At 40.7% G+C, this 11728-nt stretch overlaps 1 long non-coding RNA gene across 3 annotated transcripts; it reads right to left on the bottom strand.

Annotated features, from left to right (window-relative positions):
• Nucleotides 1-3259: 3259 nt before the first annotated feature.
• LOC127342064 (uncharacterized) lies at nucleotides 3260-8228 on the bottom strand. 3 transcript variants are annotated; one of them, XR_011755186.1, is made up of 6 exons: nucleotides 7671-8228; nucleotides 7483-7609; nucleotides 6070-6166; nucleotides 5784-5963; nucleotides 4172-4533; nucleotides 3260-3712 (listed from the first exon to the last, which is right to left on the bottom strand). It is a non-coding gene; the product is annotated as an uncharacterized lncRNA (long non-coding RNA). The 3 variants fall into 3 exon arrangements; XR_011755185.1 differs by having other exon boundaries at nucleotides 4172-4530; XR_007876181.1 differs by having other exon boundaries at nucleotides 4172-4530; nucleotides 7483-7592.
• Nucleotides 8229-11728: the final 3500 nt, after the last annotated feature.

Below are 11728 nucleotides of genomic sequence, written 5' to 3'. Positions count from 1 at the left end.
GGGTTAGGGTTAAGGTTAATTAATTAGGGTTTAGGGTCTAGGGTTTAGGGTTTAGGGTTTGGGGTTTGGGGTTTAGTGTTTAATTAGGGTTTAGGGTCTAGGGTTAGGGTTTAGGGTTTATGGTGTAGTGTTTAGGGTTTAGGGTTTAGGGTTTAGTGTTTAGGGTGTTTAGGGTGTACGTTTAGGGTATAATTAGGGATTAGGGTTTTAGGGTTTAAGGTTTAGGGATCATCGATCGAGTGCACACACACATTATTAGAGGCACCCGCGCCTTTGCGCATAAAGTGCATGCGTATATATAAGTGTGTTTTTTGGCCACCAACAATATATATATAGATCGAGAGAGAAAGATTGAAATAGATATATTTATCCCCAAGAATATGTTCAGATATATATTGAAATATATGCACAAATGATATGTGTAAGGTATGCCATGCGCGCATGCACACTAATTGTACATATATTATGAGGCAACTTAATCAAATGTGTTTTCATTCGAGAGAACTTGTCAAGATTCAAGTTAATTAATTTAGCAGCGCTAATTAGTTGGTCGCCTGCTTGATGCGCAATTTAGTGTCGTTGGCCTATATATATGTAGGGTTTAATTAGGGTTTAGGATTTAGGATTAGCTAGCTAGGGTTTTAAGGGTAGGGTTAGGGTTAAGGTTAATTAATTAGGGTTTAGGGTTTAGGGTTTAGGGTTTGGGGTTTGGGGTTTGGGGTTTAGGGTTTAGGGTCTAGGGTTTAGTGTTTAGGGTGTTTAGGGTGTATGTTTAAGGTATAATTAGGGATCATGGATTAGGGTTTTAGGGTTTAAGGTTTAGGGATCATCGATCGAGCTAGTGCACAGACACATTATTAGAGGCACCCGCGCCTTTGCGTATAAAGTGCATGCGTATATATATAATAAGTGTGTTTCTTGGCCACCAACGATATATATAGATCGAGAGAGAGATTGAAATATATATATATATATCCCCAAGAATATGTTCAGATATATATTGAGATATATATATGCACGAATGATATGTCCATGGTATGCCATGCGCGCATGCACACTAATTGTATATATATTATGAGGCAACTTAATCAAATGTGTTTTCATTCGAGAGAACTTGTCAAGATTCAAGTTAATTAATTTAGCAGCGCTAATTAGTTGGTCGCCTGCTTGATGCGCAATTAAGTGTCGTTGGCCTATATATATGTAGGGTTTAATTAGGGTTTAGGGTTTAGGATTAGCTAGCTAGGGTTTTAGGGTTAGGGTTAGGGTTAAGGTTAATTAATTAGGGTTTAGGGTCTAGGGTTTAGGGTTTAGGGTTTGGGATTTGGGGTTTAGTGTTTAATTAGGGTTTAGGGTCTAGGCTTAGGGTTTAGGGTTTAGGGTGTAGTGTTTAGGGTTTAGGGTTTATGGTTTAGTGTTTAGGGTGTTTAGGGTGTACGTTTAGGGTATAATTAGGGATTGGGGTTTTAGGGTTTAAGGTTTAGGGATCATCGATCGAGTGCACACACACATTATTAGAGGGACCCGCGCCTTTGCGCATAAAGTGCATGCGTATATATAAGTGTGTTTTTTGGCCACCAACGATATATATATAGATTGAGAGAGAAAGATTGAAATATATATATTTATCCCCAAGAATATGTTCAGATATATATTGAAATATATGCACAAATGATATGTGCAAGGTATGCCATGCGCGCATGCACACTAATTGTATATATATTATGAGGCAACTTAATCAAATGTGTTTTCATTCGAGAGAACTTGTCAAGATTCAAGTTAATTAATTTAGCAGCGCTAATTAGTTGGTCGCCTGCTTGATGCGCAATTTAGTGTCGTTGGCCTATATATATGTAGGGTTTAATTAGGGTTTAGGATTTAGGATTAGCTAGCTAGGGTTTGAGGGGTAGGGTTAGGGTTAAGGTTAATTAATTAGGGTTTAGGGTTTAGGGTTTAGGGTTTGGGGTTTAGGGTTTAGGGTCTAGGGTTTAGTGTCGTTGGCCTATATATATATATAGTGTTTAATTAGGGTTTAGGTTTTAGGGTTAGCTAGCTAGGGTTTTAGGGTTAGGGTTAGGGTTAATTAGGGTTTAGGGTCTAGGGTTTAGGGTTTAGGGTTTAGTACGTGTTTAGGGTTTAGGGTATAGGGTTAGGGTTTAGGGTTTAGTGTTTAGGGTTTAGGGTTTAAGGTCTAGGGTTTAGGGTTTAGTGTTTAGGGTGTTTAGGGTGTACGGTTAGGGTATAATTAGGGATTAGGGTTTTAGGGTTTAAGGTTTAGGGATCATCGATCGAGTGCACACACACATTAATTATTAGAGGCACCCACGCCTTTGCGCATAAAGTGCATGCGTATATATATATAAGTAAGTTTCTTGGCCACCAAAGATATATAGATCTAGAGAGAGATTGAAATATATTTAGGGTTTATGGTTTAGGGTTTAGGGTTCAGGGTCAAGGGTTGGGGTTTAGGGTTTAGGGTCTAGTGTTTAGGGTTTAGGGTATATGGAGTTTAGGGTTTAGGGTTTAGGGTCTAGGGTTTAGTGTTTAGGGTGTACGTTTAAGGTATAACTAGTAAGAATGCCCGTGCGGTTGCACCTGGATAGATAAGACGCATATGCTCCAACTTTCCTTTGTGGCACAATCGACCAAGGTAGTCACGCTTGATCTTTCATGTTAAACAACATTAATTCTTAGATAACTGGGTGAGTTCTTCTCTTCACCGACATGTAATACCGCAAACTTGGAATGATTGTGTACGCCACCGCTATTTATTTTTATTTTGGTGCATGCTCCTTTCGAAGAACGATACATGTGTAATGTTGTTGATTAAAATCTATTAATCGCTATTTAAAATATTATTCCATAATTGGAAAACATCTTTACTATTTTAATTTTGTCTTAAAATCATTTGACCTGCCTTACCTTATACTTAGTGCATTAACGAAATCGACTCAACCCTTAAACCGTGCTTAATTTAATTTATGTAATCAGCTCTCTATACTTCGTTCTTATTTTTATACTATGTTTTTGATCCTAAGTATGAGATGTAACGGAAATTCAATTCGGCTTGTATACTTCGTTCCTAAAATATTTTATTAGTATAATAAATATAATAGGCCTATTTTCTCTCTCCTCCCTCTTATCATCATCTTTTCTTTTCAACTAGATTTTGATGTGCGCCTTGGCGCACGACCCCGTGAAGTTTGTGCTAAAATTTATTTGTTTATAATGGCAATAACAAAATAGACTGCCAATATGATTGTGTGTTTCTTAGGTTTTACTGGAACCAAATAAGGTAACAAAAAGTTCGGGTAATAACGAACGAAGCAGGCCATCTCCAAAGTAAAAAAAAATCGGGTTACAATTATGTGACATGTAGATACAATTTGCTCCACGTCAAGCAGAAAAAGGAAGAAACACCAGATTGAGGGCAACAATCACTCCGGCAATTCGCTGTTTAGATTTTCGGGAGTTCTCACAGTTGATGGTGATGTTGGTGAGCAGGCAGCAGGCGTAGATGATCCTTGGCAGCCGGTGTTTTTCAGGCCTCCACGGTTCTCTCTTGATTAACTGCCACCTTTCTTCAGCCTAGCTATATCACCCTGCACCGCCATATTGCAGCAATTCATCGCCTGCTGAACTCCACTTTCGCCGGAGATAGGTCGTGCCCTTGGTATAGAGTTATCAGTCAGGGACTCTTCGAAGTAGTGTCCTGTGCAAACAACAGACTGCAGTGTTATAATCTGAATTTATCACAACTTACTGCAACATAGAACGTGAGGAAACCATGAATGGGAATTTAAGACCTATTTAAATCCAAAAGATTCAGTTAATTATTTCCATGATTTTGAGTAGGAAATATTATCCCTATCATTTTTACATACTCTTGGGCAACAAAGAATAAAATTTAGCCTTACAGCAAGTAAAAAATTATAGGCACGTGTAATAAAAATCTTATAGAGTATGGCACGAAAGTGTATAGAGCAAAGCAACAAATTAGAAATACTGCGACTTTGAAAATCCCCACCAAATAATAGACAAAGCTAGTGTATTATCATACCTGGTGCAAACTAAAAATATATGAATGTTCTTTGAAACTGGTATAAGAAATGTTCACGCTACGAAAAACAAAGTGTATGAATAACTGAAAGTTCTGGCCACCCTAGTGTACCAGTTATTTGGTCTTCTTTGTCAGCCTTTGATTATTTTTGTGTCCAGCCAACGTTGGAGACCTCTATTCACATTCTTCTATCTTTCTAGCGCAGTGTAGTTGAAATCTTTGAGAACTTCTTCGCTCCCGTCTCTATGTACATGATTGTTTTTGCCACAGCTTGATTTGTTGTTTTTTCCAAGGCATCTTCTAGGTGGAGGGAAGTCCGAAGAAAGTGTGCAGAAGGGTAAAACATTATTTTGGTGGAAAAGTAGCATCCTCCAACAATCTGGCTTTCGTACTTAGGACACGGAAGGCGCAGTTTTTTCATCATAGCTTCCAGGCTAATTCTGATTGGTACCTCGACGTGCTGCATGAAGCTGCTGCCATGGAATTGAAAAAAATATTAGGCCACCTAATCTAAGTAGACAAAAGCATAATAAATTACGTTCTATCATTATCCAGGCATGAATAATTGATGGAAAATGTGCCAAGCACACAAAAATAATGCAGTACAAGAAGCCAAAGGACAAGAAACCTCTGCTAGGTCTGTGAATACAGGCATAACATGTTTGTCCAAAAAAGAAGAAGTTAATTGCACGTGTAGAGGAGCTGTCTTTGCATAATATGGAATTGAGAAAACATCGGATCAACTCAGTAACTACGTAAGCCTGAAAAGAGAATACGAAACCACCTACATAATGAACCATGACCTGTACATAAAAGTGGGCATTGCCAAGATAAAAAAAAATAGTTGGTAGAACTGGTCTATAAGACTATAACTATAATTTGTTCAATAGGCAGCAAAGCATGATTAGAGAATTAGCTGGCCTTGAAAGTATGTCCAACTTTTGAATTCAAACTTTGCAAATAAATACATCTTGGTGTGTGCTCCACTCTCGGCAGACACATCTCTAGTGGGAAGAAACTTATAGGGAGCACCATTAAGAAAGCTTTTTATAGGGATCCGATTGTAGGAGCATTTGGAATATTCAGGAAATCATCAGACTAAGATATAAAAAAAAGGAAGCAAAAGACACAGGAAAATATGAATCAAAATCTTCAGACATAAACATTAAACTTGGTCATTTACTAATTACTAAAAATAAACTTCTGGGGATTCAACTACGAAACTGCTTACAGATGGGTTTCAGGAAGAAACTAATTAAGGGCCTCTAAATACAAAAACACTAAATCGGCAACAATTAAATGGAAAAGAAAAGTGGCAGTATTGTGTAATGCAACAGCAACCATCTAAATAAATGTGTGAAGTGACATTGTAATTGACCTATTCAAGCACAATTTGCCAAGAAAGGGTAAAAACGTAACAATATTATTATGTCAATATCATCAAAGTTGCACCGACAAATAGATTGGAGTAAGCCAACATGCTAACAATTTTCTTGTGACTAACATAGCAACTTATATGAAACTAAGCCTGTTTGATAGTGCAATGAATCTCTATTGTAAATATACAATGCAACTTTAGGATGGAGTTCACTCTTCTCTGAAAAATTGAGGACCAATATCATGTAGAAATCAAGGTACAACTCACAGCAGCATCCATACACACAATAAATCCAGAATATTTTTAATAACCTGTAACGCATCAAAATATAGAGAAGATGCAAACCTGGAATATGAAAGCCAAGTTGATCTTGAGGAACACCAATCCAAGGTTCATCATGGAGAAATCTAAAGTCTTACACATATCAAAGCTTTCACTTAAAAATTGAGATGTATGTTAAAACTCACCCCATCGATCTGAATCCTCACTGGTCTGCCCTTCTCATAGCGATCTGAGATGGTTATCCTACAATGGTAAATACCGCTTCATGTACTATTATTTATATAGGACAAAAAAACAAAAGAATATACAGATCAGGCAGCGACAACGTATATTTTGAGTTCAGATTTACCTTGAACCACTTCTTCTATTTGTATCTAATCTAGCAAAATCATCTCAAATCAGAACTTGTGTAATCGCCTCTATAAATTGAATCATTCAACCAAGACCTGGAGGAGTAAAATATATAATCATATGGCAGACCACAACGAGCAAAATCAGATCAACATTTTTAAGAAGCTATACTGAGATAATATAGTGCTCAAACTTGTAGACATAATTTGATATAGAGCCATTCATCTGAAAAAGCATATGACTGGGCATAAATAAAAAAAAGTGCCTAAGCTGAATATCATAGATGTTCCACACATGTAGATAGCCATAACAGCTTTTCAATAGATCCATGCTAGCATAGGAGCCTGACTTGATAACTTGACAAACCAATGTTTCTAAACATGACAGAGATCCTTACTGAATTCCTTTTAGGAGCTCCAGCTCACTATCTACTAAAGTTACGTTGTCACGAATTTCCCGAGTCAAGGAAGTTACAGGTATTGCCCGTTTAACAATTCGTTAGAACAGGTTTTTTGAACCTCATGAGCTTGGATTTCTTCCACAAACGGAATAATCGAGCAAAGTACTACCTGAAAGTCCTTAACCCATGTTGTTGCTTGCACAGTAGAGAAGTTATAGTGACTTCATTGGTTCTTGCAATTGAAGTATTAAAGGTCTGCTAATTGATTTTATTTTCTCTAAATGATCTTTAAATGGCCATTTCTGATTCTGTATACATGCATATAGGTTATATGTGTGGTCATTTTATTACAGGTAGAGGGCATTCTGAAGAAGCAATTCAGTAAATGGAGTCTTGTTGGATCGATGACTGCATCACGACTTCTCACTGCTATCTATGCACTTCAGAATAGCCTGTTGCAGATTGTCTTAAGAGCATAGCTAAATGAAGAAGTAGCGCTCCAAATTTAACACGCTAATTCACTATAGAACTAAGACTGTAGTTGTTTTTGAAAGATTTCATGTGGCTGCGGCCAAGGCTTAAGCATATAATATATACCCAGAACATTGATTGTTGATATGGACACCTGCACGAATATTGGCTATAATTTCCAATTTTTGAATAAACCATGACACTGATGTTTATATATTAGCTTAGTTTTGATGTCCTTACCTGGCTTGTACATGTGTGTTTTAGTTCAAGTGATTACACATAGAAAGGCCGAATAGAAACACAAAACACCTTTAGATCATGTCTCGAGAAACATTTGCCATTAACTTTAAGTTATCTCAAGGATTTGAAAAAACACTGGAATTGGTGGTCGGGTTATAAAATGAAATTGTCAGGGAAGTTTAATAAAGCGCCACTGTTGGTCACTCTGTCCTAGAATGACAACGCCCTTCGAAAGGAGGGTGGAATGATAATCTGAATCCAGAAATGAAAATGAACAAATAAAGGAGGGCATAAATTTACGTAGGTCAAGTGGTGAATGGAGGAACAAATAATCTGCTGGTTTGCCTCAAACAGTGCTGCACCACCTCATCCGCATCTCCATAGCTGAGCGCGACCACAGGAGAGAGGACCTACCAGCGGCAGAAATCTGGGATCTTTTAGTTGACAGAGACGGAAGATGAACAAATAAAAGGAGAGGAGAAATTTACCTAGGTCAAGTCGTGAATGGAGAAATAATCCGCTGCTTTGCCTCAAATAGCGCTGGACCTCCTTGTCCGCACCTCCACGGATGAGAGTGACCACGGGAGGGAGGACCTAGCGGCAGCAGAAACCTGGGATTTGTAGTCGACAGATATGGCGACGTACGCGAAGAAAGGATGACGGCGATGGCTCCCAGCTCCACCCTGCTGAGGACAACGGCATCGATCCAACGCCCTTGAGCCATCTCTCGGTACCATGACACGGATGAAGAAATGGCGACGACATCGGCGCCACGCTCCACCGCGTCGGCTCCTCCTTGTCCCGTGCGGAAAACGAGCCGGAGGCGGAGCTGCAGCGCCCGTTGCAGGCGAAGAAGAGGGCGGGTGGGAGGAGGCGAAACGGCCGTGTTGGAATTGGGGAGCTTGGGCGGCGGCGCGGTAGGGTTTCACCAGGCGGCGAGGGAAGGGGCGGCGCGACGGGAGGAGAAGGGGCGGCGCGATGGGTGGAGAAGGGGAGAGGCGACGCGGGGTGGCGGCGGGAGCCAGGTGCGCGAGGGAGAGGAAGAGGAGGAGGAGGGTTGCGTGCTGGGTCGGGCGGGCTTTCACACGACCCGTGGATAAAAAACGGGTTCCGCGAGGGCCTCGTTTCCTGACTACTCCACCATGAAAAATGGACGGCTAAGATTCACCTGCTGATAAGATCCGATGGCCCACAGGCTCAAAACGCTGTGAGGCCCCCTATGGGGGGCATCATATACAACGTTAGATGCCCACACGACCGTGTCCCCAACTCCCTCAGTCTCTCATGTCCGAACAAATCTCACCGCCTCCTTGCTCTCCCCATCTACCATAGCCTTGATCTCCTAATTGTTGGTTGCCCCCTCTACACGTTCCCCCTTCGCTGGTTTGAGCTGTGGTTATGCGCTCCCGAATCGCACCCGTAAGAATTGTTGGCAGCGGGGGCGGCATGGCACGGACGGCAGTAGTGGAGGTGGTTGGACAGCAGGACATCGCAGATTTGACGAAAACTTTGGTACACCATCCTCGCGCGTCTAGGATCGAAGCTCTAAGATTGGTCGGCTGCTGGCAGCGAAGCGACTTTCGGTCTCGGCCTGGCCTGCTCCACGGCGGTTTGAGGTTGTGCCCCACGGAGGAGACTGTAGGAGGTAGTGTGGCAAGGTTAGGTGAGACGCCGCGGGGTGTAGGTCGCCTTCCGGGACTGAAGTTTGGCTCGAGCGTCGGGAGCTTGATCAACGCGGTCGGCTGCTGTCCCTGTTGAACCTGGTTGTTGGTGCCTGCCCCCGGCTTTTTATGGTCCGGGTTAGCTGCTGAATCACTTGCACTTTTTAATCTTCAGAAATTGCAATTTTAAAATCAATTGTTGAGCTAGTGTGGGTAATGAATTTAGGAATTCCTATAGCAAGTATATTTTTGTCTGTTGTTGTCGTGTGTCCTGTAGTTCCTCGGAATTCCAACGACTGCGTTGTTGCCTTGGTCAGCGGCTTGGGTATTATGTGCAGGTTAGTTCCCTGGGAGGATCAAGTATTTGTCAATTGTTTATCGTTTGGGTTATTCACTAATCTAGCTGAATTTATACATTGCAATTCGCATCCTGAAAGGCGTATTGTGTCTGCCATTATCTGATTACCCTTTAGATGATTCTGAAACAGTATTACAAAAATATTATTGACAAGCGCAACTCTGAAACTTGTGACTGACGGCTTCACTGCATGCAACTCTTTATCAATCAGGCAAAGCGGAGTTCATGTCGGAAATTCCACGGGAGCGGTGTGTCCGAGAAGAGTTTGTGCCGGAGTTCCTCTTCAGCACCATCCCGTTGGAGCTCGAGTAGAGTTCGTCTCGAAGTTTCTCTGCGATTCAGCCAGAAGGAGAAGAAGAGGAAGAGCTCTCTGCCTATGCGTGGAGGTGCAGCTGCAGGCCCAGATCTTGGGCCGTAAGAATTGGCTGGGCCAGGACCACGATGGGAAGCTGCGTGGTTTCTATCAGTATAGTTAATTAATTAGCGATGCATCGAATCGATGCGATTCAGGTTCCGTGAGGTTTTGTCCAACATCGCGAATCGTAAATTCTGTATCACGTGCGGGCGGTCGTGCGTGCGAGCGAAGAGACGGACGGACACGATTTTAAGAGCTGACGGCTGCAATTTTGCAACGACCAAACCAAACCAAACTACGGAAACACTTTTTTCTTTATTATTAGGTATATAGATTAGGGATCATGGATTAGGGTTTTAGGGTTTAAGGTTTAGGGATCATCGATCGAGCTAGTGCACAGACACATTATTAGAGGCACCCACACCTTTGCGCATAAAGTGCATGCGTATATATATAATAAGTGTGTTTCTTGGCCACCAACGATATATATAGATCGAGAGAGAGATTGAAATATATATATATATCCCCAAGAATATGTTCAGATATATATTGAGATATATATATGCACGAATGATATGTCCATGGTATGCCATGCGCGCATGCACACTAATTGTATATATATTATGAGGCAACTTAATCAAATGTGTTTTCATTCGAGAGAACTTGTCAAGATTCAAGTTAATTAATTTAGCAGCGCTAATTATTTGGTCGCCTGCTTGATGCGCAATTTAGTGTCGTTGGCCTATATATATATGTAGGGTTTAATTAGGGTTTAGGTTTTAGGGTTAGCTAGCTAGGGTTTTAGGGTTAGGGTTAGGGTTAATTAGGATTTAGGGTCTAGGGTTTAGGGTTTAGGGTTTAGTACGTGTTTAGGGTTTAGGGTCTAGGGTTAGGGTTTAGGGTTTAGTGTTTAGGGTTTAGGGTTTAAGGTCTAGGGTTTAGGGTTTAGTGTTTAGGGTGTTTAGGGTGTACGGTTAGGGTATAATTAGGGATTAGGGTTTTAGGGTTTAAGGTTTAGGGATCATCGATCGAGTGCACACACACATTAATTATTAGAGGCACCCACGCCTTTGTGCATAAAGTGCATGCGTATATATATATAAGTTTCTTGGCCACCAAAGATATATAGATCTAGAGAGAGATTGAAATATATTTAGGGTTTATGGTTTAGGGTTTAGGGTTCAGGGTCAAGGGTTGGGGTTTAGGGTTTAGGGTCTAGTGTTTAGGGTTTAGGGTATATGGAGTAGTGTTTAGGGTTTAGGGTCTAGGGTTTACTGTTTAGGGTGTTTAGGGTGTATGTTTAGGTTATAATTAGGGACTAGGGTTTTAGGGTTTAAGGTTTAGGGATCATCGATCGAGTGCACACACACATTATTAGAGGCACCCGCGCCTTTGCGCATAAAGTGCATGCGTATATATATAAGTGTGTTTCTTGTCCACCAACGATATATAGATCGAGAGATAGAGATTGAAATCCCCAAGAATATGTTCAAATATACGCACACACATGAATTATTAGAGACACCCGCGCCTTTGCGCATAAAGTGCATGCATATGTGTGTTGTTCTGGCCACCAACGATAGATCGAGAGAGATAGATAGATTGAAATCCCCAAGAATTAGAGGACCCCTTGCACAAGTGTTGGCCATCTATATATAATATGAATCCCAATAATGTTCATACATGATAGGGCATATGTGTGAAGCAATTTTTTTTCGAGAACTTGTAAAGATTCAAATTTATCAGTGCTAATGGAAACTAGTGCACATTAGAGGACCCCCTCTTACACGTGTTGGCCATCTATGTATAGTTTGAATCCAAATAATGTTCATACATGATAGGCTATATGTGAATCAATTTTTTCTTCCAAGAACTTGTCAAGATTCAAATTTATCGGTCCTAATGGAAACTAGTGCGCACTAGACGAGCCCCTTGCGCAAGTGCTGGCCATTACATATAGTTTAAAACTTAAGAATGTTCATACATGATAGGCCATATGTGCAAAGGAATTTTTTTTCCCGTGAACTTGTCAAAATTCAAGTTTATCGGTGCAAATGGAAACTAGTCCAAAAAATTACATAGAGGTCCAAGAGAACTAGACAATAACTAATAGGACCTGCAACTTTACAAAAAGCACCCCAAAACATATAGAAGAAAATCAATCGAGTCCTT

Source organism: Lolium perenne, chromosome 3 (assembly GCF_019359855.2).
Source record: "Lolium perenne isolate Kyuss_39 chromosome 3, Kyuss_2.0, whole genome shotgun sequence".
NCBI classification, from domain to species: Eukaryota; Viridiplantae; Streptophyta; class Magnoliopsida; order Poales; family Poaceae; genus Lolium; species Lolium perenne.
Note: the sequence above shows the minus strand (reverse complement) of the source record. Positions and strands in the feature narration are given on the sequence as shown.